The sequence below is a fragment of the Panthera onca genome, chromosome C2 (assembly GCF_046562875.1).
Source record: "Panthera onca isolate mPanOnc1 chromosome C2, mPanOnc1 haplotype 2, whole genome shotgun sequence".
Taxonomy (NCBI): domain Eukaryota; kingdom Metazoa; phylum Chordata; class Mammalia; order Carnivora; family Felidae; genus Panthera; species Panthera onca.
The window spans coordinates 55,149,713-55,176,250 of record NC_138347.1 but is presented as its reverse complement, the minus strand read 5'-3'; the positions used below and the strand labels follow the sequence as shown (position 1 = coordinate 55,176,250).

General features: G+C 38.5%; 1 long non-coding RNA gene across 1 annotated transcript; it reads right to left on the bottom strand.

The window, feature by feature from the left end:
• Window positions 1–1,867: 1,867 nt before the first annotated feature.
• On the bottom strand, window positions 1,868–25,572 carry LOC132683754 (uncharacterized). The gene is made up of 5 exons (XR_009612361.3): window positions 24,435–25,572; window positions 20,596–20,723; window positions 19,039–19,254; window positions 3,661–3,755; window positions 1,868–1,924 (listed from the first exon to the last, which is right to left on the bottom strand). It is a non-coding gene; the product is annotated as an uncharacterized LOC132683754 (long non-coding RNA).
• Window positions 25,573–26,538: the final 966 nt, after the last annotated feature.

Below are 26,538 nucleotides of genomic sequence, written 5' to 3'. Positions count from 1 at the left end.
AAAACATGTATTAAAATTTCTAGAGAGAACCAATAACAATATAGAGTTAGTTAAGTACAGAAGAGATACTACTGAAAGCCAATTACCATATATATTTTTTTAAAAACCTACATTTCTGGGGGCCCAAGTGGCTCAATCAGTTGAGTGTCTGACTTCAGCTCAGGTCATGATCTCACGGCTCGGGAGTTCAAGCCCCACGTCAGGCTGACAGCTGAGAGCCTGGAGCCTGCTTCAGATTCTGTGTCCCCCTCTCTCTCTCTGCCCCCTCACATTCGCTCTGTCTCTCCTTCAAAAATAAATAAAAACATTAAAGTAAAACAAAAAAAACCCCTATATTTCTTCTGTGTGTCTCCTTTACTACTCATATAGAACACTTTAGATATTTCTAGTTATCCAATGTGTGGTGTTTTTTTCCTCACACCAAGCAATTCTTCAACACCAGTTGAGTGTCCTACAATTTAACTCAATTCTGACACTATCTACTTGGAAATAGAGTCAGAACCCCCAGTTTAAAAGTTCAGTCCCACAAGACTGCCTCCCCTCACTTTAGATACCAATCACAAGTTGTAGGTCCCCAGGTTAACCACAACTTCTATCTGAATTGGCTATAAATTGGAGGTTCCTATTACTTCCTGTGTCTTAGGTTCAATTATTTGCTAGAACAGTTCACAAAACTCAGGAAAACACATTTACCAGTCTATTAAAGGATATGATAAAGGATACAGATGAACAGACAGATGAAGAGACATATAGGGCAATGTCTGAGAGGGTCCCAAGGGTTGGAGTGCGTCACTCTTCTGATATATAGAAGTGTTCACCCACCTGGAAGCTCTTTGAACCCCATACTTTTGGAATTTTGTGGAGGCTTCATTATGCAGGCATGATCAATTAATTCCATTTCTAGTCCCTCTTCCTTCTCTAGAGAAGGGGCAATAAAGCTGAAAATTCCAAGCTTCTAATCATGGCTTGGTCTTTCTGGTGACCAGCCTCCATCCAGGAGCCTACTCAGAGTCCCTCATTAGAACAAAAGATGCTCCTACTGCTCCCGTCACTTAGGAATCTACAAGAGTTTTAGGAGCTCTATGCCAGGATCCAAAGGCAGAGACCAATGTATATATTTTCTATTATCTCACACCATGGTACAGAAAGATTTGATACATCCTGATAATTCTGATGAAAGAAGAGATGAATACAATTAGATAAAGTTAAGCCCTAAAACAGAGATGATGCAATATAAAGATAATTGTTATTGGAATTGAAGTAAAAAGCCTATCAAATTAAGCTGTTGATACATAGATAAAATAGAAGAAAATTTCCCTGAAATGAAGACAAAATTGAATTGTTAAATGGACATCCATGTTCCAGGACCAAGACATATCCTAATTAAGCTTAATATCAAATAAAAGGGAAGAGGAGAGAAAATTTTACTTTTTTGTTGAAACAATTTTGTAACAAAACAGTAGAAAAAGGATGGAGAAGACAAGGAAGGACCTCTAACTTCTCTACAAAAGATAACAGAGAAGATGATTTCATAAAGTTCCATTTCTTATCAGTCGGTGCTGTTTTCATGGAGAGCACCAGTCTATGACAGAAATGGAGAACCAAGGAAATATTTCTATTAAATGCCCTCAAGGAATTCCTTTTCTCCTCTTCCTTCCTACCTCCTCTCCTTTCAACTTCAGGACCTTTTGCACAATGTCTTATGAGGTAGAACTCCCAAGAACAAAAATAGGAAAAAGGTACATCCCTAAAGTAGCAGCCATTTTCTACCTGAGACAAGTCCTGTGGCTATGTTAAATATGTGGCTAAAACTGAATTGGGGAAAAGAAAAAAAATGATAAACTTATTCAAAAAGCAGTATTACTTGCCTTGAATAGATCTGAATGTCTTGGGTTGTCAGAATCCAGAAATCCCCAACTGTAACCTGAACAAATGAAAGTACAATTAGCAGAGCAGAAAGTTGGGGGAGATGTTAAATTGTCAATAAAATCATGTTTGTGTCAACATACTGTCAGCAAAAGTAGACAGGTGGAGGCTCGGAAAGTAAAATATTTACAGGTTTCCAGTTAATCTCCTGCTTACTCTTTCAGACCTATTTTCTAGTGACTAACTCTTGCAGTAAAATAGAAAATGAAATGAGGTACTCTCTAACCCAATTTATATACCATAAAAATGTCAGATTGTTGTTGAATCTTCATATTAAAAATTTTACTTCCCAACTAGAAAAACCACATCTATGTAACTAGTAAGTATACATTCTTGTATGAATTAGATGAATATAAATAGCAATATAGAAATCAAATCTCAGATCCTTACTAACCTTATTTCCTAAACCTGTAACAGATCTAACTTTCTTCTAAAATTAAAATGTCAACTCAGTACTTCAGGTCAGTTATGTGGATTGAATTAGTTTTATCTTTTATTAAAAAACAAAAAACAAAAAACAAAAACAAACAAAAACCACCCAGGCTACTCAGGTCCTCAGCGAATGAATTACTCTGATTAAATCAACCTGGAAACACAAGAGAAATGCAGGGTTAAGGTAGGAGGTAGAGAAAAGTGGGAAATAAAATATGCTACTTGGTTACAAGAAGAGAGAAGTAAACAAGACGAGCTTAGCTGCTTGAGTGGAGGGAGATGGGGATTGAATCCTTATAAAGCAGAGATTACAAGAATTTGTCAAAGAGATAAAAACGACCATGGTTCATCCTCAAAATGTCAAAAAGGAAAAGAGGAACAATCAAGTCTCTCAAATTACCCGAAGGAAGAAAAGAAGCCTGCAAGAGATAAGGACATTTGAAATAATTGGGGGCAGAGGAGGGAAATGCAGCAGACTTCAGGTGTGGTGGGTGAAGAACATGGGGAAAGAACTTTGATGGAATAGGAGGTAACTTAAGAAAAAAGACCCCAAGAAGGTGACTGTAGGAGAAAGCAAATGCCTCAGAAAACAACGGAAGAATTTGGAATCTTCGGAAAGGAAATGAATAAACGTGGCAACTAGAGCAACAATACACTTGGAATTCAGCCATCTGTTTCTGCTGCTAGAATTCACAGACTAGAGGCAGGCAGAAGCCCTGCAAAGACAACTTGGAGAACCACCTCAGAGCACACAACACAAAGAGCACAAGAATGCAGAAGATTTAGAAAAGTAACCTAGGAAGTACACGGAGGATGTAAAGTTGTTTTGCTATAAAATAAAAGGCTTAATTCAATGGGGAAATTGGTTTGGAGGGCTCAGTCTCTTCATTCTCAAATTTTAAAAAAGCTAACTGCAAGACCAGAAGACATAAATTAGAAGAGATATTTGTGGAAGTATAATCTCCTCTTTCCTTTTCAATGAGAAAGGAAGTTTTCTTTCATTTACTTGTAATGCTATGAAATATTTCCTCTGTGTTCTAAGCTAAACCCGAATATGTGATGTCATTACTCATTTTTGATTACTCTCAATTCCAAGATTAAAGCACATTTGGATAAACACGAGAGGAGTCTAAAGAGTTTGAGAATTTACAGTTTTGTTACAAGCAATAACAATCACAATAATGACAACAAAATTTCAGAACAATTTGGTTTACACAACAAAGGACTTTTTCTGAGATTCTGGGAGTCCCAGGCCAGTGTGACCCAGGAACCATCTTACCAGGTTCCATATCTTTGCTTTACCTTCTCTGGCTTTGCTTCATGTACAGTCTGGCTTTGCTCACGGTAATAACGTGGCCGCGGATGTCTCAGACCTGACATCTGCACACCACCAAACCCTGATGGAAAGAACAAGTATTTCAACCAGCACCTTTTAAGGAGAAATGTGTTACCCAGAAATCCAATCAAACAATTCCTTGCACATGATTGGCTCACCTGGGTCATGTTATCCCACCCATCTGTGGAGCTGGTTTCTCCTACTCCCTAACTAGTTTCTCCTGGGAGCACTATTTTAATAAATCATTTGCACCTAAATCTTTGGCTAAGCAGTTGCTTCTAGTAGAAACGTCCTCAAGACACAATGCACTGAAATCCTCTGACAGGTTATCCTTGAAAGCCCTGAACGGTTCCTTCCCACCTTCACGTCTCTGCAAATGCTGGCATTTCACACTGTGAATAAGACACTCTCATCTTCTCATACATACCCTTCCCCAGGTTCTGTGCTGCTCCTCCCCTGACCCAGCCTCCTACTTCTCCTGCAATTCTGAGACCTCTTTTCTGTGCCCTCTGAAAACATCATTTCATGATAAGCTTCCCTCTGCCCATACCTATGTAGGTTCCCACTGTCTTCCAGCTTCAGTTGAAACGTGATTCATTCCCAAAGGCACCATTTCCCTTTTTCCTTTTTCTTAATAAAGAGATGACTCATTTCCCATCTTCTTTCACACTGGAATCTGGATATAAAGCTGTCAATCTCTGCGTACAATGTTATTTCCAAACTGTCACGTCTGTATCATTAGGGTTTCAAGATCTCACTGTGATCTCACTGTGAGAATCTGTTTCTTCTGAAGTAATCCTTACTCCCATATAGGAAGGTACCTAAGGAGTGTCAACTGTATTTAAGGTAGATGGGGCATATATAAGTATGTTACAGTATTCTTTACATCCTTTATAGGTATGAAATTTAAAAATAAATTTTATTGAAGTATAATTAACATACAATATTATATTACATTACTCACTGCTCCCCACGATAAGTGGTGATATAACATTAATTAATAATACAACATTATTAAAACACTATTGACTATATTCCCTATGCTGTACTTTTTATCAGGTATGAGATGTTTTTTAATGAATGTCTGTGGCTCGGATCATCTGTCTTGGCATTCTTATGCCTTCATTTGTTACCTACTAAATTCCAATCAGTCCCCAGAGATTTTGAGAATTAGCACCAAAACTCAGTCTCCCTCTCCATCCCCATTGTTATCAACATTCTTGCTGATTTTGATGCCCATGTGATGAGAAATACAAAACTCTCTTGATGAAGATCAAGAACTCTAAAACTAAGTCACTTCTTCACTCACTCTACACTTTCCTAGATGGATTCCTGCCCAGAATTGTTTCATCCCTGAAGTATCAAACTCAGAATATCCTACACCTTAAAAGTTATCATCACAAGAAAAATAAATTGTAACCATGTATTACAATTTACATTTTACAATAGGATTTTAGCCAAATCTACTGTGGTGACCATTTCACAGTATATACAAATATCATATCATTATGTTGTACCCCAGAAACTAATGGGATCTTGTATGCCAATTTATACATCAAATCAAAAAAGTTTTAATTAAAAACAAACAAGATCATAAAACAAGGATATCCTACCCTGACACAACTTTCTGTCATCCCAAAACATCCTTTCTCCCCTCCCACTAACCTAACAATCTTACAATTTCTAAGACCTGACTTCATCAATTGCTCCCATTCTCACTTAGGCTATTACGCATTTCTTGGGTCTTTTGACAAAAACTATTTAACATTTTGAGCTGATTAAAAAAAAAAAAGACTAACTAGATTTCTTTTCTTTTTTGCCAAGTTAATTTTGATAACTACAGAGCTGCTAGCTTAGCTTACATATAATTATATTAATAATACAATTTGTAAATTTGTAAATCTCTGAAAGCAATATCTAGCAATTGATGTGGTTATTTTAGAGGAGATTCAGATTCTCACAGACTAGTCATGTAGACAAAAAAGAATAGGTACAGCACTCCTAGACTGCAATAAGGCTTTGGTTTTCTTTTTCCCCAAAAAGACAAAAATGTGGTAGAAAGGTCCACCAGTTCCAATTAGCACCTAATGCAACCAATGATGAAATGAATGAATAAACCAACATCTCTAAAGAATCTATCCTACAATTAACATGAGTGTTTATTATTTTGAATTCTATGAGGAGATTAAAAACTCCTTTCAATTAAAAACATTAAGTGCATGCCCTCTTAAAAAGAATGGAAGAAGGGAAGTGCCCCACATACCCCTCACACCCACTTATTCTCCACCATGTACATTTTGAATTGGAGATCAAGCCAGTTGTCATTGGCATTTAAGCAACACCTGAGTCACTGAAGCATGTGGGCTCTTGTTGATGTCATCTGGACAGTTCTTTCTCCAAGAAATGCTAGGATGTTTTTGTTTTAATAGGCTACACAATCCTGATGTCAAAGAGAGAAGCCAGGTTTCATTTACCTAATTAGCATTCCCAGACCACACAACATGCCCATGGCTTACAACCAGTTCTGGAAACAACTATCCTTTACTTGCTAAAGGGAAAGTACCCTTTCCAAGGCTGGAAAACTAGTAAAAGATCACAATGACTTTCCAGGACCCTGAAGATTTGCACACTAAGGGTGGACCCATGATTTTTAAGGAAACTGAGGAAGGCTGAAAGGAAGTATTTAGTGAAACAGCTTAATCTTTTTTTATTATTTTGTTTAATGTTTATTTATTTTTGAGAAAGAGAGTGCGAGGGGGAGAGGGGCAGAGAGAGAGGGAGAAAGAGGATCCAAGCAGGCTCCACTCTGTCAGCATAGAGCCCAATATATGGCTTGAACTCATGAACTGCGAGATTGTGACCTGAGCCAAAGTCGGACACTTGACTGACTGAGCCACCCAGGTGCCCTGAGACAGGTTAATCTTAAAGCAGTCCACATGAAGGCATTCCTGTGTTCAAAAGGAAAGAAACAGGGACTCTCAGAACTACTTGGGTAGAGCAAGATTCTCCCAACAACTCCTTCGATGGGATTGTGTAGAAGTCATCGATCTGTTCCCTCCCTTCAACAGTCCCACAAGCCCTAGTCAAAAGGTACATGGGGAAGAGATTACTCCCCTGTTCACTATACAATCTGTCCACATAACTCTTCAGGGGCACAGATTTCAGAGGCATAATTTTTATTTATTCCATCAGCAAAGATTTCACATTTTTTCCACCAGGTCCCCACTTTAGTAAACTGGATACCACATGCCAGATTCATAGCTGTCCTCTGCAGATACTGATTTTAAATGGGCGAGGGTGTAGAAGCTGTTTCTGATAGACATCCTTCTAATCTAAAGAGGTTAGGTATAAAAAATTATAGAAGAACAAGTTCAGAGGAACATATATTTTTGGATTTTAAAAAATATTGCCAACTCCATTCGGGGAGGAAAGTGGAGGTTCAAGTATTTTATTATATTGACCAAAGGGTAAAACAGTATAAGGAGAAATAAGATTCAAAGTTGGCAGAATTCATAAATATGATTATAAAAACTCAGAATTACAGATTATTTTCTCTCATTACAAATCTATGGAAGAGTAAGAGATTTTATCTTCCCAGAAATCTTTTTGCTCTTTAGTTGGCAGTGCTAATGGAGTCTAAACTACAGAAAAGAAAAAAAATTTTCAATTAGATCACCTATAGAGACAGACTTAAAAAGATGAAAAGTTAAGAGAGTCTTCTCTATGGAGATATATCTTTGAAAAGATGTTAAAAGCCTGGATAATTAGTTATGAGCTATAATCGTCCCCATTTAAGTCCCTATTTGATCTCTATTAAAATGAAAAAACGGAGGTGCAGAAAGTAAGTAAATTGCGCAAAGTCACAAAGATTCTTAAGCAGTGGGCCTGAGTCTCATTCCAAAGCTCATCCTTCTACTCCACACTGTCTGCATCATCAAGAGGAAGAGAAGCCAATTATCTTTTGGGCATGTTCAGGGGTGACCATTTCAGCCACACAGGTAAGATAGTTTCTCAATGCTCTTGCCTTCTAAGTGTGCACTCAAACCCAGATATGGAAAGTAAATCAAGTAAACAACAAAAGAATTGATCTTAGAAAGCTCTCTCAGGGGTTCCTGGGTGGCTCAATCAGTTGAGTGTTCAACTCTTGATTTTGGCTCAGGTCATGATCCCAGAGTCATGAGATCGAGCCCTGTATCAGGCTCTGCCCACAGTGTCAAGCCTGCTTAAGATTCTATCTCTCCTTCTGTCCCTCTTCCTCACTTGCATGTTCTCTCTCTCTCTCTCTCAAATTTAAAAAAAAAAAAACTCTCTGATTTTTATTCTGTCTATAAAGATGGCTTAAGCAATATGAAAGACCCCCTTGTTCATCCCTGTACACAAGAAGTCATCTCCTGTGGTTCACTTTATAACCAATAGAAGTCACTCAGTGAATGTTGGTGATGTGTCAGGAAATTTGCTAAGTAGGTTATAAACATGCCTTATTTGATCATAGTGATAACTCTGTAAAATACATACTAATATGTCCATTTTATAGGTGAGTAGATTAAGGTATTAAATAATTTATTTTGCATTTATTGCAAGTGGTAAGGCCTTAGCATAAAGCACTTGCTATTAATCTTATACTACATATCACAGAGGACAGGGAATATGACCAACATGCATGCTTTGAGCAGTTTATTCTCCTCTTCAAATATTCAATAGATTCATTTTGCTCAAAAATACAAACTCATCAACATGACTTCAATCTTCTTTAATTTATTGAGGCTTGTTTTGTGGTCTAATATATGATCTATTCTGGAGAATGTTCATGTGCACTTGAACATAGTGTGCATTCTGCTGTTTTAGGATGGAATGAATGTTCCGAATATATCTGTTAAATCCATCTGACCCAGTGTGTCAAAGACATTGTTTTCTTGTTGACTTTCTGTGTAGATGATATGTCCATTGATGTAAGTGGGTGTTAGTCTCCTGCTATTTTTTTTTTTGTAATTTATTTAAGAGAGAGAGAGAGCAAGTAGGGGAGGGGCAGAGAGAGAGGGAGAGAGACAATCCGAAGCAGGCTCTGTACTGACAGCACAGAGCCCGACATGGGGCTATATCTCTTGAACCATGAGATCATGACCTGAGCTGAAATAAAGAGTCAAATGCTTAGGGCATCTGGGTGGTAGTTGAGCAACAGACTTCAGCTCAGGTCATGATCTCACAGTTCGTGAGTTCAGGCTCTGCATTGGGTTCTCTGCTGTCAGCACAGAGCCTGCTTCAGATCCTCTGTTCCCCTCCTTCCCTGCCCCTCCCCTGATCACTCTCTCTTTCTCTTACTCAAAAATAAATAAACATTAAAAAAAAAAAAAGAGTTGGATGTTTAGCCAACTGAGCCACCCAGGTGCCCCTAAAATCTCCTACTATTACTGTATTATTGTTGATTAGTTCCTTTATGTTTGTTATTAGCTGCTTTATGTATTTGGGTGTTTCTATGTTGGATGCATAAATATTTATAATTGTTATATCTTATTGTTGAATTGTCCTCTTTATTATTATATAGTGTCCTTCTTTATCTCGTTACAGTCTTTGTTTTAAAGTCTATTTTGTCTGCTATAAATATTGCTACTTCAGCTTTCTTTTGACATCCATTTCCATGAGAAATGTTTCTCCATCCCCTCACTTTATCTGCAAGTGCCATAGGTCTAAAATGAGTCTCCTCTAGGCAGCATATAGATGGGTCCTTTTTTTTCCCCCATTCATTCTGTCACCGTATGTCTTTTGATTGGAGCATTTAGTCTATTTACATTCAAAGTAATTACCAATAGATATGTATTTATTGTCATTTTATTACTTGTTTTGTGGTTGTTTCTGGAGACTTTTTTCTGATCCTTTCTTGTCTTTCTTTCTTTCATGGTTTGTTCATTTTCTTCAGTGACATATTTGGATTTCTTTCTCTTTATTGTTTGCATATTTGGTAGTGGTTATGATTTGTGATTACCGTTAGGTTTCTATATAACATCTTCTGCATCTGTCAGTCTATATTAAGTTTGAACCATTCTTTACTCCTGTCCTCCCCATGTTTTAGGTATATGGTGTCGTATTTTACATCCTTCTATTTTGTGAGTTCCTTGACTGCTTTTTTAAAAAGAAATATTCATTTTTAGCGCTTTCATATTCCTACCTTCATACTGTCATTTTTTGGTCTTTCCTTTCTTCTCAAAGAGTGGCCTTTAATATTTCTTGTGTGGGGAGGGGCGCCTGGGTGGCTCAGTGGGTTAAGCGTCCGACTTTGGCTCAGGTCACGATCTCATGGTTGGTGGGTTCAAGACCCGCATCGGGCTCTGTGCTGACAGCTCAGAGCTTGCTTCAGGTTCTGTGTCTCCCTCTCGCTCTGCTCCTACCCCATTCATGCTCTGTTTCTCTCTGTCTCAAAAATAAATAAACATAAAAAAAATTTTTTTTTTTAATATTTCTTACAGGGCTGGTTTAGTGGCCATGAACTCCTTTAGTTTGTGTTTTTCTGGTAAACTTTTTATCTCTACTTCTATTCTGAGAGATAACCCTGCTGGATAGAGTATTTTTGCCTGCAGGTTTTTACCATCCACTGCTTTGAATATATCATGCCACTCCTTTATGGCTTAAAAAGTTTCTGCTGAAAAATCCACTGAGAGCCTTATGGGATTTCCTTTATATTTGATACTCTTCTTTTGTCTTGCTGCTTTTTATATATTTTCTTTATCACTATATTTAGCCACTTTAATTATAATATTGCTTGGTGTAGATATGCTTTTGTAGATTTTGTTGGGGGTCCTCTATGCCTCCTTGATCTGGGTATCTGTTTCATTCCCCACATTAGGGAAGTCTTCAGCTATTATTTCTCCAAATAAATTCTGTCCCCTTTTCTCTCTCTTCTTCTTCTGGAACTTCTATAATTGTTATTACATTTGATGTAGTCACTGAGTTTCCTAAGGCTATTCTCATTTTACATAATTATTTTTTCTCTCTTTTGTTCAGTTTGATTACTTTTCATTACTGTGTCTTTTAGGTCGTGAATTCATTCCTCTGCTTCTTCCAGCCTGCTATTCTTTCCATCAAGTGTGTTTCTCATTTCCTTTATTGAGCCCTTTATCTCTGCTATGTTATTCTTTATCTCTGTATTAACAGTCTCACTCACTCATGTCTTCCACTCTTTTCTCAAGCCTAGAAAGCATCCTTATGATCATTGCTTTACATTCTCTATCAGGTATGTTACTTATATCTGTTTCTCTTAGGTCTCCAGCAGGGGCCTTGTCCTGTTCTTTTGCTTGTGACAAATTCATCTGTCTTCTTATTTTGTCTAAGTCTCTGTGCCTGTTTCTGTATGTTAGGAAAATCAGCTATGTCTCTTGTTCTTAAGGGTAATGGCCTTATGAAGAAGAGGTCCTGTAGTGCCCTGCCATGTAGTGTCCTCTGTGCCCCAGGGCCTGGTGCTTCTGGGAATGTCTCCAATGTGTGCTGCATGTGCTCTGCTATTGTGTACTGGCTGCTTTATCCTTCAGGACGGTTGTCTGCAGAAGCTCTCTTTGCCTGTTGCAGGTAGTGTTTTTGTCCCTTGCCTGAATGTGGCACGTTTTAACTAGGTGTGCTCTAGTCTGCTTGTGAAATAAGACCTGTTGCCACTGCTGGAACTGAGGCCTCGCAAAACTCCTGGGTTGGAAAATGTAATGTTGGCAGGGGCTTGGGCCAGTCTTCTGAAGGAGGGGGCCCACCACGCTGGGACTGAGGCAAGTGTGACTGGGAAGAGTGGTTCCATGGGAGCGTGGGGGTGCCAGACTTGGTGAAAGCAAGTTAGGTAGCCAGTGTCAGTGCTGCACTGGTTCCCACAGGTGGCCCTATGCTTATGCTGAGAAACAGGGGAGGGAAATGGTGCCTGCCAGTTCCTTTGTTCCTGGAAGAGTCTCTGTGAACACTGCCTCTCTGGGACCCACTCCAAGATGAGCAACTAACCTCCCCATTGTGTGCCCCAGGCACTTTTCAGGTTGTTGTTTCCAAACTGTATGTCTGTGGGCTGTTTGCCAGCCTTCTCTCTAAGAGCAGCCCCAATGTCCTTTGAGTTCTCCCAGAGTCAAGCACACTGGCCTTTAAAACTGCAGGCTTTAAGCCCCACTGGTTGCAAGAACTCATGAAATTCAAGCCCTCTTGCTCTCCAAGCCAATTACTATGGGGATTTACTTTTCTCATGTACTCTTCTGAGTGTGAACCTGTCTCTTGCCCTTCTCTGTGACTGTGGCTCCCTTTCCACCATAACGGCCATAATCCATTTTCTCCCAAGCCACATTTCTGCACTTCCTACCTTGTTCATTGTAGCCTCTTCTCTACCTTTAGCTGTGAAGTTTGTTCTGCCAATCTTCAGGTCTATTTCTGGGGTATTTAGGATGATTTGATAGTTATCTGGTTGTATCAGCGGGGCGAGGCAAGCCTAGGGTCCTCCTGCTCCACCACAATCTTCTGATTTCCATAGGCTATCTTTAAATATAATGTACATTGTTAATGATAAACGTACCTGCTAATTTTCTTGAGTCACATAGACATCCCTGAATGAGTTAGTCATGGAGGAGATTTATACCCAATCACTTTGCATCCATATGATCTCACTGGTTGCTTATGGGGCATCTGATTAGGTGGTGTCTTCACTGACTGGCTAGTGCTGCTGCCTTAAGGGTTGATAAATATTTTGACTACACTCTCAGTCATGGATAAATATTAAATCTATACCTTTTAAATGAAAGCTATTCCTGAAATTTAACTCTTCAGAAATAGTTATGGCAACTGAGAATATAGCATAGACCGTAGCTATCTACATCTGATAACATCTGGGTGGAAGGTATATAAGCATACCACAAATGACCTTGTTGAGAAAGACCAATAAGGAATAAGAATGTTGGGATATAAATCTGGCTCTTACACTTAGGTCTGTGGCATTGGACAGAGGTGGTTAATATACAAATTAATGTGTATAAAAGTTTTTGAAACAATGCCTGGAATATAGTATGTACACAGTAAGTTTTAGCTAGTATAAATACCTTGGAACTCAGAAATGAGTCCCCCTTACCAATAATTACCAGATGGAATTTTAGAAGTTACCAAAGGCTTTTTACCTTATAGTTAAAAGTGATAAAATCTTGGGAATAAAAAATATCTATATGTTTATTGTCTACAGGTCCCACAGGCAAATAATGTATCTCAGATGAAAAAAGTTAACAACAGTTACCATCTTAGCCCTTAGAACTCTATTCCAATATATACCCCCCAAACCCCACACCCAGGAGATGATCTTTCCAGTAACCCACCAGGTCTAGAAATAAGGTGCTTTGTATATTGTGCCTTAGCATTTTTTTAATGTTTATTTATTTTTGAGAGAGACAGAGAGCCCAGGGCAGGGGTAGGGACAGAGAGAGGGGAGACACAGAATCCAAGGCAGGCTTCAGGCTCCGAGCTGCCAGCACAGAGCCCGATGTGGGGCTTGAACTCGCAAATGGTGAGATCATGACCTAAGCCAAAGTCAGATACTCAACTGACTGCGCCACTCAGACACCCCAGTTCCTTATCATTTTATGAAATTTTATATTAACTCTAGGTTTATACATGCTTTATATTTACTGAGATCCTGCTTTCAAGAAGGGGTTTGTAATATAATCTGCCACTTGCCATGTTCAGAAATGCTTATCATAACTCAATATCATCAGCATTAGGTACTTTAAACATTTTGCTAATAAAAAGGGGCACCTTTGTCTTGTATTAATTCACATTATAATGTTCTAAACAAATGAGACAGCTTTGCTAAATATTTTCACCTGTTGCCTGTGTTACTTAGAAACATATTGTGAGGGGATTTTTTCAGTTATCTCAAAAGTTATGGAAAGTGTTCTCACATAATTAGAGGTAAGTGATCATTAAGTGTTTTAGGCTTTTAAGAATATATAGCACAGCTTTGGGCTGTCTGGATGATTCAGTCAGTTAAGCATCCGACTTCAGCTCAGATCATGATCTCACAGTCCTGGGTTCAAGCCCTGTGTCAGGCTCTGTGCTGAGAGCTTGGAGCCTGGAGCCTGCTATATTCTGTGTCTCCTTCCCTCTCTGCCTTCCCTTGTTCACACCCCTGTCTGTCTCTCTCAAAAATAAATAAACACTAAAAAAATTTTTTAAAAGAATATATAGCACAGCTTTGAAAAAGGTATAACAAAATTTTTAGAGATCAGATGATTAGATGAAATAGTTCAAAGAATATATAAATTAAGGAAGTCTAAACATGGGAAAATGCTTTTTTAAATATTTCAAATGCAGACTTAAATGGGGATTTTGTGGCTGGGACAGCACAGACAGGAGGGCTCAATTTAATCATAATAGGTTTAGAAGAAAAAAATATGCGTAAGGTAGTCCCAAAACAGTAAGCAAAATTTTAAATATATAACTGGGAATAGAATGTTCAATGAAGTACTGAACTTTGTATAAGACAGTGATATTTTCCAAGAAAAGAAATGATGTTAAGCCATAATTTGAAATGATATTAAGCCTTAACATCCTGTAGAGAGAATATTACCAAAGTCAGTCTTGGTAACATTGATTTGCTGTAATTGTCAGTACATTCTAATGATTACAGCTAAGGAAAATAGAGGATGGGATAGAAAGGTAAGGCAAGAAGGTTATTCTCTTCAGAAGGTGTTCTCTGCAATGCTTCTCATCTAGGTTAAATTCGATTACAAGGACCCCATACGTCAAAGATGGTGTGTAGGACAGAACCAGGCTGGCTATGGAGAAGACATGCCGAGTGAAACAAAGTATTAAAGCAATAGAGCTGTAAGCGTGCATTTGCTTATGTATCTTCAGTTTGAATCTTAATATCCTATTGGTTGGGATTAGTAGTTTGAACTCTACATGGCTGATAAGGAGTAATGCAATTAAAGACTACAAGATTCCAAGAGCAAAGAAAGAGCAACCCCCATTACTCAGAATTTAAGAGTAAGCCTCTGCAGAGTCACGTAACAGGTTTTACAGAGAAAAAAAATCTGCAGCTGAAGAGATGAGAAGCTTTCCCGGCTAGCCACATCTGATTTCGCAACAGAGAGGGATGGCACAGGGTGCACTGTCACAGAGAGCTGTAGATACGAACACCCAGAGAAAAGAAAGCCTCCAAGGGTAAAGTCTATCTCAAAAGAAAGAATATATATATATGTGTGTGTATATATATATATATATATATTTTTTAAGATCATGGAGTAAAAGAGGCCTTAAAATATGGATTGGGAACTTTAATTTGGGCCAAATTGGAGGGGTTTTTAATACATAAATACCACAACTGAATACCAGTGAAAGGTGTACATATTTTAGAAAGATAGTATCGGGTTGGAAAGACAAATCCAAGGTTAAAGAAAACCAGAATAGCAGGATTTTTAGGGCTACATATGTTTTTAGCTCCAATTACATGGAACAAACTTGGATCCTAGTTTTCTTTTGTAAGGAAGTCAGGTCAGAGCCCTAGAGAGTGTGTACCCAAAGGCCAGTCTCGCCTGGGAGAAGTTGAGAGACAGTTTTTACCTGAGTAGGCAATTTGTTCTTCCCCAAACTTAAAATAAGTCAAACTAACAGGGCTCTTTGGTGGCCCCTAGGTAGCTGTTAGGGGGCCTCCTAGAGAAAAGATATTCATTCTCACTAGGTGGCAGGGGTGGGGGTGGAGGGGCGGGCATTTGCATGTTTCAAGTCAGTTACAGAGATTCATTCAAAGTCTCAAAGATGAGGGTGCTGTCCTGTAACAGTTTAGAAAACGTTTCCACTCCTAGGCAAGGCTCTGGGAATTTCCAGTTGGTTGGCAGTCACAGGAAGAAAAACACCTTTAATGCCTTAGTGTACAATGTACATCAGTTGCTGACTACAGCAAGGAGAAGCCACCCAGGATCCCTGGTTATTGATCAAAATATTCATACAACTGTGGTCTCTTCAAATCATCTGGAGGGAAACTAAATCCAGGAATCAATTGACAACACAGGCCAACTGATAGAACACGCTGTTGGGCTGGGCCCTGAAACCAGACAGAGTCTTCAACTATGGACTTTAATTTACTTTAAGACCCATCAAACTTTCAGGACATTAAGTGTTACAAGACATCATAATATGATGTTATAATAAAACTAGAAAATTACTTGTCTTTTATACCTGTATTCTGAAGTAATAACAATCAATATTTATTGAACACTTTCTACATACCATGAACCTTGCCAAGACTTTACAACATTGCATTTAATCTTCACAACAAAACTAGGAAGTTCTTTCTATCCCATTTTACAGAGTAGCAAACTAAGGCTCAGAGAAAAGTGCACAACCGCTAACAGTGAAGCTGGTATTCACATCAAGGATTATTTGACCCTGGAGACCATGATTTTCAGCACTACACCTTATTACATCATTTAATTAAAATATGCTTATAAATGTGTGAGATGACACCAATTTACTGCTCTTGACAGAAATGATTTCCTCCAAATTTCCAAGAAGTGAGGAAACTCAAGTTTTCTTTGTCAGGGACTGGTAACACAGAAAATCCAAAGTATCTTTCAGTACTTTTTTTTTTTTTTTTTTTTTTTTTTGTCCAAAGTCCCAAATAATAGGAACCTAATGAGAATTAAATCTTAACTTACAATATCCTTTCTTAGGCATTAAAAACGAGATTAACTTAATGACTCTCCCTTGAGACACTGTAAATATCTAGCAGACTTCAGTTTCTTATTTTAGAATTCAATGATCACTTGATTCTGCTAGAAAACCACATCCACAATCCTTTTTTCCACACAGAGTGGGGCAAAGTGTATCCTTGGGGGAGCTAACAAGTCTTCTTAGTGTACTAGATGAACAATTACAGTGTAAATAAGAATATACCCTCAGACATAAATTTCCCCCAAATACTTTTTTTTAATTTAATTTTTTTTCACATTTATTCATTTTTGAGAGACAGAGAACGAGCAGGGGAGGGGCAGAGAGAGAGGAAGACACAGAATACAAAGTGGACTCCAGGCTTCAAGCTATCAGCACAGAGCCTGATGTGGGGCTGGAATTCGGACCGTGAGATCATGGCCTGAGCCAAAATCAGATGCTTAACAGACTGAGCCACCCAGGCACCTCTCCCCCAAATACTTTTCAAAACAGATACTTCTCATCCTCCTTTCACTATCTTATCAGAACATTCTGACCTTAATCTTTTGCATTTTATCACTTTTAGTAAATTCTTTTTTGAATGTTTATTTATTTTGAAAGAGAGAGAGAGAGATAGAAGGAAAGAAAGCAAGTGAGTGAGCAGGGGAGGGGCTGAGAGAGAGTATTCTAACCAGGCTCTACACTGCCAGTTCAGAGCCCGACATGGGACTGGAACTCATGAACCATAAGATCATGACGTGGGTCAAAATCATGGGTTGGACACTTAACCACGGAAGCTACTCAGGTGCCCCTTTGGTGAATTCTTTTATTTCAAATATCTCAGCTTGATTCTTCAAGACAACCTTTTTTAAGCATTTGTTTTACACATATATACTATAGATATTGGCACAAAATCAATTTAAATAACCAGTAACAATTTTTTCCTAACAGAAAAATAAAGCATCAAGTAAAACCATGTATTTTTGATTCATTCATGCCCAATTTTAAGATCTAAGTATAAACAACGTAGAAGAAATTCTTACCTTACTTAGAAATCTGTGCCTTTCAGTTGAATGCTAAGTAGTCCATAAGAGTAAAGTTTGAATTCAGTTGAAAGAAGCAGGGATGAGGTATGCAGTGTGAAACAGAGACTAAAGTCTATGATATGTTTGGTTAATTATCCATAACAGATCAAAGAAACCAATGATGTAACACAGGACTTCTTTCAAATTAAAGCCCACCCAGATCAGGGGGTCTTTATAGATTTTAAAGTCGAGAAATCAGAATGCCCCATTACAAATAGTATAATGGAGCAGCAAAACACTGATCTATGGCACTTCTCTGATTTCCATGCTATGGGTGCCAGCGGTCACATCATCAAAAGTCATGATTCACACAACCCTACGTGGTAAGACTGCTCTATACTCCACATCCAGAGCAAACCTGTCTTGTTTGCTGCAGAGTGACAAAGAGAAGTGTGCTTCTGGTTGCAGTAAGTGCTGACAGTTCTATGAAAAAGAACCATAATCCTACACAAAGTCATAGTTTATCTGCATCTACAATTCTCATTGCAGTTCTGGTTGCTAGAACACCCAAGCTTAACAAAGTTGGAGTCAGAGAAAAGCCTTCTTTGTAAAGACTTCCCTGAAGTCTGTGGGGGTGAGCTTAACAGTGTTTCTCTTTTATGTTTTCATATCACATATTGTTATTAAAATTGTTGGTGTTTCCTTCACTCTCCTGTCACACGTGCACGCGCGCACACACACACACACGCAGTAGATACTAGGATCCATGCTTTACTTACCCCTGTATCCCCAATAACTAGCATTGTACCTGTTACATACTAGTGCATAGTAGGTGGTCAGTATTGTGCTTGTTGGATGCATGGACACAAATTTACAAAGTGAACAAAAAGATACTTTATGAAGACAATGGGCTCTCAATGGGATTTCAACAGGGCTCTTCTGTCTGGATCAAAGGGTACCATCCAAGCCTTAGCCAGGTACTCAAGGCCCTTGATCATCTGGCTCTGCCTAGCCTTCTACATTTTGTGCATTACTTCCCACATCCATTTTTTTCTCCCGCCACATGGAGACATTTGAAACAAAGGACAGGGTACATTTGGAGAGCTCCTCTCCTCTATTTTCCCATCTGTTTCTTGCACTTCTACCCAGGGGCTGTCTTTGGTGAGACTTTTACTACCCACTGGAAGCTGAGTTGGAGGTCCCTGCCCTGCTCCCAGAATCCCCAAAGTCACTCATGCCAATTTCTATCATTATTTAATAAGATCAACGTGACATAAGATCAAAATGGGACTTCTTTTAAAGATCCAGGCAATCCCAGCTTTTACCCCTCAGTCCCCTGGGCCATGTAGTTCCTGGTACATTATAGCCACTCTAATGTTAGGTTAAGGAATACTAAGATCCCAAAGCATTCACATGGGGAGAACAGACTTTCACAGAATCTCATAACAGAAGAACTAGATATTCTTTGAACATTTTTGAAGTTTTAGGATGAAATGCCATATACACACAAAGATATTATGCAGAGACTGTTCATGTTGAAGCAAAAATAGAATTAAGGTTTTTAAGAATGTCAACAGCTGAGAGATAAGAGTTTCTCTGAGGTTTATGTCACAGGGAAAGTTACTACAACATTTATGCCACAATTGAAGACTAAATAGGCAGTTTTAGGTCACATACCTCTCTCCTTTGTGATGTACTTGTCACTATCTCTCCCGGAAGAGGTACCTTGAAGGAAGTAGGATGAGCCATTAGGATCCTATATTAGGGAAGCCCAGAGGCCACTGCTTGAAGAAGTTCAGCTGTTAGGCTTTGATATCTGTTTATTCCAAGTACCAGTTCGGGCTCTCCACTGCGAAGTTCTTCCATAATATCTTTAAGTCTCTGGAAGAAGATCTAACATATGGAATGTTGTTAGCCTTGATGATATCTATCGTGAACATGCACCTACACTAAAGCTCAGAGAAAATTTAAAGTAATGTTGGCATTTAGCACTCATTAAATTTGCAAAAGTTCTGAAGAAATAAAAGTATAACTGTCATATAATTTGAGGATGGGAGAGTAGCTGCTGGCTGAATCCTCAGAGATCAAATAGGACTGAAATTAATAACCCAACTGGAGACTTTCAATTGTCAAAACACTGCAAAAGAAAGTGAATTTGATCTCTAAAGCTGAAGGGTAGACAGACATGACTGCAATGTAAAAGATCTTAAATTGGTCTGAGAGACAGACTAGACATTACAGTCTTCATATATTAGGCATTTGCTAAATCAGTTCAATCAATACTTATTCCTAACAAGGAACATTCTCCTAATATCCCAGCTGGTAAATAATTTGACCTATTAAATTCACACATTTACTTTACAAGATGCTAACTGTGATATTTGTCATCATTTGTGCACATCTTCCTTTCCTGGTCCATGGTTGCTACAGAGCTGCCACATCAGATGCAGAGGCTTCTCGTGGCCTTCTAGATTCTTTCTGTGACCTCCTCTTTGTTCTCTATTTTCTCTGTATTTCTACATGTCTCAGGTCTAGCTCAGCCTCAACTACCTTCAGTTTTGTAGTGACTTATTCCGTAAATTGCTACCAAGTCCTTTAATAAATCCTAAATGATCACCCAGGGAAACAGGCAGGGTAGGTTACCCTCTGCCTCCTTTAGGATGAGGAAACAGGTACTACGAATGGACAAACGAGGGCCTTCTGGGTGGCTCAGTTGGTTAAGTATCTGAATTTTTATTTCAGCTCAGGTCATGATCACACAGTTCGTGAGATCGAGCCCTGCATCAGGCTCTGCACTGATAGCACAGAGCCTGCTTGGGATTCTCTCTCTCTTGCTCTCTCTCTCTCTCTCTCTGCTCCTCCCAAACTCATGCTCTCTCTCTCTCTTTCTCAAAATAAATTAATAAACTTAAAAAAAAAAGAGTGTACAGGGTCACCTGGGTGGCTCAGTCAGTTGGGCGTCCAACTTCAGCTCAGGTCATGATCTTGTGGTCCGTGAGTTTGAGCCCTGCATCGGGCTCTGTGCAGACAGCTCGGAGCCTGGAGCCTGTTTCAGATTCTGTGTCTCCCTCTCTCTCTGCCCCTCTCCTGCTCATGCTTTGTCTTTCTCTCTGTCTCAGAAATAAATGTAAAAAAAAAAAAAAAAAAGAGTGTACAAATGATGCACCTAATGAGTAAGTGTCAAAGATGGGCACTGCATATTTGCCATTTCCCTCCCATATCCCATCAGCCCACCTTTTGGCTCTGACCATTGCTGAGTCAACCATTGGCTGTGTACAGGTGCTCTTGACAGCACTGCATGTCAGCTGTAGTGTGTGTCTGTCTTGTTTGTTTCAGGGATTCTCTGCTTCATGGTATAAATCCTGAAGAAGAGAAAATTAACACCCCCCAATGTTAATCCTAGTTTGTAGAGGTTGGGTTGTTCCTCTCCCCTGTGTCTACGATCGACAATTCTGATGGGTCTTCTATGTATTTCCTTAAAGCATCCTTATCAGGACTAAACCCCTGTTGCCCATAGGGACAGCCAACTCAAGTGCACACCTTTGGGTTAGCTCTCCCTCCTCCCTTGTTTTAATATTCCCATGGGTCCCTCCCCTATTCCCTGGGTTCACTCCCCCAAGTCAACTATTCGCATAAAAAATTTATATTAGGTTCTTCTTCCTAAGAACATTATCATGGCTTAAGTTCCTAGAGGAACCTAAGTTAAAACAGGCTGCAAACACATTGTTTTGATTTTTTCTAGTTCATTCTTCTTATTACCCTATTAATCACCAGACTCAATCTCAATACTCATCTTTTTTTCCACTTACAAACAACAGGTATAGATTTAATATTTGAATATCAAGTATAACCTCTTTAAGTTCTGTGGAGACTTTCACACATTAGGTGCTTAGTAATAGGAAACTGTGGTCACCTTGAAGGTAATGATTGTTAAAGAAGAATTATGTATGCATAAATATGAAGAGAAATATGTAAATTGATCTTCAACAGATGACTTAAAAGAGCTGGAAGTAGCTATTTTTATTCAGTGTCATTTCTAGGATCAGTTTACAAGGGTTCCATGTCTATAAAGCTTCAGGGCTGGTTTCTTTTCATCCTATATTTTCTAATAAAAAGTAAAAACTTAATTTTTATGGCTTCTTGTTTTAGGTATATTGATGGCTGACTTTAAAAAGTCTTCCTAAATGAAGAAAATAGGATGATGTCTTATAGCTTTGAGCTCTAAAGCAATAATATCGACATTTACCAGTTTTATTTATAGACAAGCATATGTGTTAATAGGGATTTTCCTCTCACGAATTTTATAAAGATGGAACATGATTATTCATATTTGTTTGTTTCTGGTACAAAAAAAGCATCACCCACCAGCACAGGATCAAGAAAAACCAACTGCTGAATGTCAGACTATTCTTGATTTGGAAAGACAAATTTAAGGATAAATAATAGTACAAAAGGAACAATTCTGTTCAGCTCGTGCAGACCAGCAGATCAACTGGCCACAAAGCTTTTTATTTAAGAGCCAACAAACATCATTTTAGAATATTTGGCAGATACCAGACATCAAGCAGTCTGAATGTAAACATTGCTGTGATTGCTGGTCACTAAAGGCTTAGATGTAGTGTGTTAAGTTACAAATATGAAAAAAAAAAGAAACTAAGACACAACTTCTGGAACTTAGATCTGTTGATTGAAATATCTGTCACTGTGGAACAAACAATGGAGATTTTGTCATGCTCTTCCTAAAGCACATATATACAGTCTACATAGAGTGGCCAAGGAATCCATTTCTCTCAAGGCCTAAAATAGAATTACATATAAAAAGTTACCAGTTACTCTTCTATGGGCTGAACACCAGAATTATCCATGTGTTTAACAACTACACATAAATATTAAAGAACTTCTAAATTGTAGTTTGTTTGAACAGAAAAAAAAGTAAGTCCTATCAGTTGAAAAATAATGACATGAAATCTGTTTTCATAATTGCTCTTAACACTTTGGGAAAAAATATATATACTCGATTTAAAAAAAATTCTTCTTGAATCTCTGTGCAATTTACTTTTTTAGTCAGAAAGTAAAATATCCTTATTTCAACAAGCCCATCCTTTGACTTCATATTTCACTAAAATATAAGTTCTCATAGGTATATTATAATGGCTTTCCCTATTCTCTAATGTTATTATAAAAATAGATTCATATTTACATGACTATCTTGGTAAAAATCAAGCTATGAAAGTACTTTACTTAATTTTTCTTAAAATTCTATGTTGACTTGGCAAGAGCCACTAACAGTATATATTCAGAAAAGAGCCAGGAAGTCATTAAAGGAACAATGACTGAAGAAGAGTAGACATTACAAATGGTCATTACTGATGGTCACATTTTAATGCTGCAGATGACCAACAAGATTCAGTAGGATCCACGACAGGAAAATCTCTTTCAAGCTCGTGGTAAGACTAAGGTATCAACTACCAGCAGACAGGATGGACTTTATTGGATATGCATCACAAAGTCTTCACTCTGCAGGAAATTATATACTTGCTCTGGAAATGGGGCAATTATGTGAAATGTTAATGAATGCTTTCAGACAAAAGAAGTGTCAAAATAGCAAAGTGGGATTGGATTTTATGAGGAGGTTAATTTCTAAAGTCAGCATATAAAGCAAAACACTCACAAAGTCAAAATTACCTCTGAAAATTCCTTATGAAAGTCCTTTACCACATAAGAAACAGAGACATCCAGAGTTCAAAGTTTTTGCCTTTTGTATTTTTATTGTTTAAGAATGGAAATGGACTATTATTTCTTTAGTTCAGGTTACTATGTTTCAGCTGAGGAGCCAACATAGCTACTTACATGTAGGGTCTATGTAGTACCAAAAATATCTATTTAAAAGCAATTTTTTCCTAATCACTGTGAAATACTTGCACTCAAAATTATACAGTATGACAATTTTGGAAAGTCATAGGATACTGGGTGGAATCAATTACCTTTAAGGTTTGGTGAGGTATTTTTACTTACCTACGAAAGCAATAGTATCTGAGGTTACTCCCTACTCTAAGCTCTGGATTTATAAGATAGGGTCATTACTATAAGAAAGAAAGTAGTCAGGAGTATTGTTCCACAATAAAGAAAATCAGAAAAATTTATGGCAAAATGCTCATATTGACTTATCACTACTAAGACTCTATGTCAGCACCCATGCCAATCACCTAAATTTGAATAGTCTGATTTTTTAACTCAGCCTCAGAAGTGATGAGCCTCTGACATAGGACTGAGTCAAAAGTTTGGGTAAGTTTTCAAGGGATACAGGAGTGCTGATGCATAGGGGCACATGTACCCCAATATTTATAGCAGCACTTTCAAAAATAGCCAAATTATGGAAAGAGCCTAAATGTCCATCAACTGATGAATGGATAAAGAAGATGTGGTTTATATATACAATGGAATACTACTTGGCAATGAGAAAGAATGAAATCTGGCAATTTGCAGCAATGTGGATGGGACTGGAGGGTATTATGCTAAGTGAAATAAGTCAGTCAGAGAAAGACAGATACCGTATGTTTTCACTTATATGTGGATCTTGAGAAACTTAACAAGACCGTAGGGTAGGGGAAGGGGGAAAAAAAGCTACAAACAGAGAGGGAGGGAGGCAAACCATAAGAGACTCTTAAATACAGAGAACAAACTGAGGGTTGATGGGCAGTATGAGAGAAGGGAAAGTGGATGATGGGCATTGAGGAGGGCACTTGTGATGAGTGCTGGGTGTTGTATGGAAACCAATTTGACAATAAATTATATTAAAAATGTTTGGGTAACTTGGGTAAAAGCTTTAGCAACAGAGAGATCTACATTTGGAACTCAGACCACTTTTAAAAAAACTTTTTATTTTGAGATAATTATAAATTAACATGCACTTGTGAGAAATAATACAAAAGGATGCCATGTACTCTTTACCCAGTTTCCCTGGAACATCTTGCAAAACCAAAGTACAAGATCATAACTAGTGTATACGTTTGCTACGGCTGCCATAACAAAGTCCTGTAGGTATCAGATGGGTTTAAAAAACAGAAATTTACCTCCTCATAGTTCCGGAAACTAGAAGTCTGAGATCAAGTTGTCCACAGGGTCGGTTTCTTCCGAGTCTCTTGGCCTCAGAGGCTGAAGTTAAGGTGAGCGGAGCACCTCAAGGTGTTGACAGGGATGGTTTCTCTTTGCTTATAGACGGCTATCTTCTCCCTCTGTCTTCACAGGGTCTTCCTTCTATAAGTGTCTATGTTCAAATTTCCTTTTTTCCCATGAGGAAACCAGCCATATTGGAATAGGATCCACCCTAATGACCTCATTTCAACTTTAGTACCTCTTTAAAGACTCAATTTTCAAATATGGTTACATTCTGAGGTACTGGGGTTAAAGCTTCAACATATGAATTTGGGTGGGGGGGGCAGTTCAGTCTATAACAACTAGGATATTGGCATTCATAGATAGAACATATCTATCACCACAAGGATCTCTCATATTGACTTTCATAGATACATGCACCTCCCTTCTCTCAACCTATCTAACCCTTGGAATTTACTAATCTGTTCTCCACCTCTATAATTTATAGGACTCTGGATCTTATCTTTACACTGTATTTGAGTTGGCTTTTTTGGACACAAATCCAGTAAGGGAAGGTAAAGACGCCATTTCATTACCACTCAGTGGAGGTGGAAACCCAGACTCCAACATAGTCTCCACTGCCCTGGGTGAGGCCAAGTTTCTCCTTACTGCCTAGAAGGGATGCAAGTTCATTTTTTGTTCAGCTTTCCCTGATACAACCCCAGTGGGGGATCTTACAGCCTCCAGAAGGCAGAAATCTAGGCTCTCCACCACAGTTTTTCTGTGATGCTTGGCATGAATAGAGGGGTTATTGTCTAAAAGCTTCCTGTCTTGACAGGTTTCTTCTTTCCTGGTCTTTTTAGTACAGAGAAAAGGCCTTTGTTTGGGCCTTTACAGTCTATGCCTGTTGGCATTTCTGGGTTGTCAACCTCTGGCTAAAAGAAAACCCAGGGATTTCTCCACACTGTCACTCCTTGGGTCCTGGGGTTCCTAGTCTATTGTCCTTCTTCTTTCTATTTTTCAGAGCCTTATATTTGTTTTATATGAAGTGTTCAGGTGTTTTCTTGTGCTTAGTGAGAGGAAAAGAGATAAGTACTTCCACTTGATCTTCCTGGAAGCAGAAATCATTCTCTGTCGCATTAGCGGTTTGATCTTTTTACCACAATTTCCTTATCTCTGAGACATGGAAAACACCTACCTCATAGGGCGGTGCAGGAAATTAAACAAGAACATTTGTAAGGTGCTTGACTCCTTGTAGACAATGCTCCTCTTTGAAATGAAACTGTGCTACCAGTCACCTGATCTTTCAAGTGCATATTACAAGACTTCCTCTGAATCTTCTCATTTCAGGGAGACTCCATATCTACCAGACCCTTATATTCTCTCAGTACCATTCCCAACTTTCCCCCTGGCATTGGCAATTTTGCTCCATAAAGAAATTTGATTTCGTTAACAAACTCCTAGCACATAGTAGATACTCAAATGTCTACTAAAATGCTAGTTCCTCATGCAAATTGGTGCAGCCGCTCTGGAAAGCAGTGTGGAGGTTCCTCAGAAAATTAAAAATAGACCTACCCTATGACCCAGCAATAGCACTGCTAGGAATTTATCCAAGGGATACAGGAGTACTGATGCATAGGGGCACCTGTACCCCAATGTTTATAGCGGCACACTCAACAATAGCCAAATTATGGAAAGAGCCTAAATGTCCATCAACTGATGAATGGATAAAGAAATTGTGGTTTATATACACAATGGAATACTACGTGGCAATGAGAAAAAATGAAATATGGCCTTTTGTAGCAACGTGGATGGAACTGGAGAGTGTGATGCTAAGTGAAATAAGCCATACAGAGAAAGACAGATACCATATGGTTTCACTCTTATGTGGATCCTGAGAAACATAACAGAAACCCATGGGGGAGGGGAAGGAAAAAAAAAAAAAAAAGAGGTTAGAGTGGGAGAGAGCCAAAGCATAAGAGACTGTTAAAAACTGAGAACAAACTGAGGGTTGATGGGGGGTGGGAGGGAGGGCAGGGTGGGAGGGAGGGCAGGGTGGATGATGGGTATTAAGGAGGGCAC